Genomic DNA, 4,025 nt, shown 5'->3' with positions numbered 1-4,025 from the left:
AGATGGAAAGAAAGTAGAAGAAAAATAAAAGCAGGTGACAAGGGGCCCAGAAACAATGAGAGTTTGAATGAGAACACCTTTATCACATCTGCAACAACAGCTTAAAGGCCCAAGGAGAGAAATAGATTTTGTAAATCAGGCTAAACATTTTTTTTACAGGGTGCAGTGTGCAGCTTAAGAACCAAGCTGGGAAAAATAGCTTTTGCAAATCAGTGAAGATAACATATTTTACTAGCTACTGTTTAGGTGCAGGGGGAAACAGGGGAGGGGAATACCTTTTACAGGACAAAGAAATTACATGTATGTGTATTTAATATGTATGATTTGGGTGTTCATATAAAAAGTACATAAAGGAAGTCTTCTTCAATGTATGGCTACATTAGTGTTTTCTATCGGAACTGTAAGCCTGTGCGTGCATTTTTAAGCATTGTTTATTGATGTATACTTTTATATAAACCATCCATTTGCACATATAGAAACATCTCTATTTAGAGCAATAATTCTAGCATGTAGTGACTTTGGAGAAGCCTTCTGAAAGAAGATAAAATGACTGAATATATCGTGTAGGAACTCCTGTTGAAATTAGAAGGATTAAACAAGAAATCAGTAGGATGATCCTCCCATAGATTAATATTTAGTTTATCCAAGGCAATTACATGTAAAGGAGATTGCAGCTTTGCACAGGCCCTCACATAACAGAATAGGGGGCCATGAGTAAGATCCAGAAGTTTTACTGCCAGTTATAGGATTCTTTGCAGAAGCAAAAGGCAAGTCCAGCCTTGAAAACAAAAGGATGATACTGGAAATCAAATGATAAGCAGAAAAGAGTTTCTTTCTATTAAATGGAATTGGTTAATAGTGCCAAGTGATACTGAACTTGGAAGCAGTCATTTACAAATGCCTGTCATTTTTTGTTTTGCTTTTTTTTTCCTGTCTGATCCATTTTTCTTCTGGATGAACAGGAACTGTGTACAGATTGAGGACAGAATAGACTAGCAAAGAACATACTGAATATCAACCCACTCATTTGTTCATGAGTAAGAAATGGAATAGAAATGATCAGAACACTGAAGCAGTTTTCATTTTATTTAAAAAAATATATGCATATCAAAATATTACTTTTAGTTTTTTTTAGCAAAATTGGACCTTGGGATCTTCCAACTTATCTTAATTAGTCTATTGAAATAGACTCTCTTGTGATTACTTGAAAACTGGGGCAATGTTTTTAAAGTGGGGATTTGTCTTACCTCTGCTCCCTGTAGCTTAAACGATGCAGGAACAGTCAGCATAACAAATAAAATGATGTATTACCACTGTCAATGGAAAATGTTATATTGGGTAAGATGTGTCCTCCTTCTTTGGGATGTTATTGTTATTGATGGGAGCTTGGTTGTCTGTTGCCAGCAAGCGTGCTGGGAAGCCATGTTTATTTTCCTCCTTGTGAAAGGACAGCTGTTTTTTGCTTTGACATCAATTGTCCAGAGTTCTGTACAATTTTTGTATGATCAGACCACTTCTGTCTCCCTAGTTTTTCCGTGGTTATTGTGACTGTTTTTAAAGACTTTCTCCTAAATAGTGTATAGGGGCACAAATGATTATAATTGTGTGGATTCACATAGGTTGTAGTTTCTTAAATTTTGGAATGGACAAGCTTACTTGATCTGATACTTTCTTTTTGAGCGAAACAGCCTGTTCATAGTGGATTTTAAAGGCACTCTTTAGTCAAAAATGAAAATAGTCATGGTGTGCTAAGAAAGCCATTATCAAACTTATTTAAGAAATACTGCACATATTCCATGTCCCTGCACTGACTTTGCCTGTGTGCTAAGTTGACTTAGCATTGGAACAGCTGCAACTGTACGCCAAGTGGATAATAAAAATATTAAGTCTGTAGTACATGATCTGATTCAGGTAGTCTGGGGATCATCAGGAATATAGTTTAATAGAAAGAAGACAATCCTATTACAACTTAAACGTTTTTGTAATCTTAGTAATACACTTTGAATTCCTGTTCAGTATGCATTTTTAAAATGTATCCGTAAGCCAAACTCCAGTTTATATTTCATATGATCCTGGGATGATTTAGCACTTCTAAGTAGCAGTTGCCAGACCTTGTTTTTATGTAGTTGAGATACCCTTAAACAAAAAAGTACCAGCTGGCTGGATTTTAGGATGTAACTTCAGAGGCTGCTCAGGGAATCATAGTTAACTGTGTCCAACATTCCATTTGTTATTTAAATGAAGTTATCCACTACTTAGATGTACTAAGACAAGATAGTGTTAGTATAACTAATAGGATGTAGAATTTCTGAAATATAGGAAAACTGTAGTTGCCATGTTGTTTAATGAGTGTAAAGACACTGAGCCTTCTAGTAATATCATCTGCATCATTTTACAGTAGTATTTTTGGCTTAAATAGACATTTACACTAGTGTTCTGCTCATGAAACTTTCAGATTCCTTCACTGGAATAGCACAGCGTTTAATGGTAGGATGATACAAATAACTCTTAATCATGGTGATTGACTGTATAATTTTGTAGGTGTATGCTTTCATTGTGTTAAATGTGCTTTTGAATTGTGTCCAAATCTGAAGTTGAGTATTGATCTGATGGTGATTGTTTTCTTTGTTCTATTTCATTTTTTAGTATAAAATAAACCTCTGACTCAGTGTCTGATTTTGTAACTGCTAATTAATATTTTCTAGCATGCTAACAGCCTCAAATTGAACCTGTGGAGGGTTTAGATCAGGAAAAATTTCTTAGTGGAGAGGCTGATCAAGGATGGGGACGGGCTGCCCAGATGTTGTGATTTGTGGTTATCAAGTATCTTGCTTATAAAATGACTCTGGAAGGAACAGCCTACTTGCTGTTATTGTAGTTTTGTATTGCTTTTTCCTGTTTATTTTTAATTTGTGTTGTTTTCAATTTGAGCTGAGCCAAAATCCTGAAATAAAGCCCTTGTTGAAAAGGTGATTTGCTGTACTGTGGAATCTCCTGATGAATTTTCCTTTGGTTATTCTGCCTCTGGCTCTGTTATATCTGCATAGGGCCTGACACTTCCAATAAAGCTAACGTTGAAGTTACAATTAAGACTTGCAATCAGAAATTAATGATAAATATCAAAATAATAGGTATATTGTGGTACATTCTAATAATGAGGGATTGAGGTAACAAGCACAATGATCATGAAGCTGTGATTTTCCTGCAGCTGATGAAGACAAAATGTAAAACTCCACATGATCATGAAGCAAAGTGAAAATTTGAATTATTTCTCATTCTGTAATGTATAAGCGAGCTACCACTCCACTCTTCTTCTCCTCCCCACCATTGGTAGGATCCCCATGGGGATCCCGGGCTGAGGCACGGTACAGCAGGAACTGTTCAGAAGAAGAACTGTTCGTGAGATGCAAGATGAAGGGTTTGTTGATGAGCAGAGCTGAGCAGGCAGCCAAGTTAGCCAGGAGTGGAGATGTTTTGGACGGGGAGCCTGTAAAAGTTGTTTTTGAAAATTTTGACAATTCTGGAGAGGGTCACAAGTACAGACACAAAGCAGGAGAGTGACAAGAGACCTGTAGAGCCATTCAACCAGTCCTCTAGAAAACACTGTTTATTCAGGTGAAAACAATTTATAAACGACTTTATCTTCTGCTTAATGTAGGGTATGGAAAGGTATATGGCAGTGTGTGCTATTATATTTTTACTTTTTATTTTGTTGAGCTATTATGTTTAAATAGGTCTCTTGTACTGCCTAGGAGCCCTGCTGTTGAGCTATTATATTAGCATAGAAGTTAACTCATCAAAGGATGCCATCTCTGCATTTTTCCAAGTTGTTATTATTTAATTTGAACAATCTTTCTGAGCACTTAAGAAGTGCTACATCCTCTAGGACAGGTTTTGTTTTCTGTTGGTTTTAATGTTGAGCTATGAAAAGTGTAGTGGAAAAAATAAATAAAAACTCTAAGAACTTCCCAAACCCTAAGTCTAGATTTAGTGGTTTACTCTACCCTGGTAACACCAGTTAAAAA

This window comes from Meleagris gallopavo, chromosome 2 (assembly GCF_000146605.3).
Source record: "Meleagris gallopavo isolate NT-WF06-2002-E0010 breed Aviagen turkey brand Nicholas breeding stock chromosome 2, Turkey_5.1, whole genome shotgun sequence".
In the NCBI taxonomy this organism is placed as follows: domain Eukaryota; kingdom Metazoa; phylum Chordata; class Aves; order Galliformes; family Phasianidae; genus Meleagris; species Meleagris gallopavo.
The sequence above is the reverse complement of the archived record's forward strand: the minus strand, read 5'-3'. Positions refer to the sequence as shown.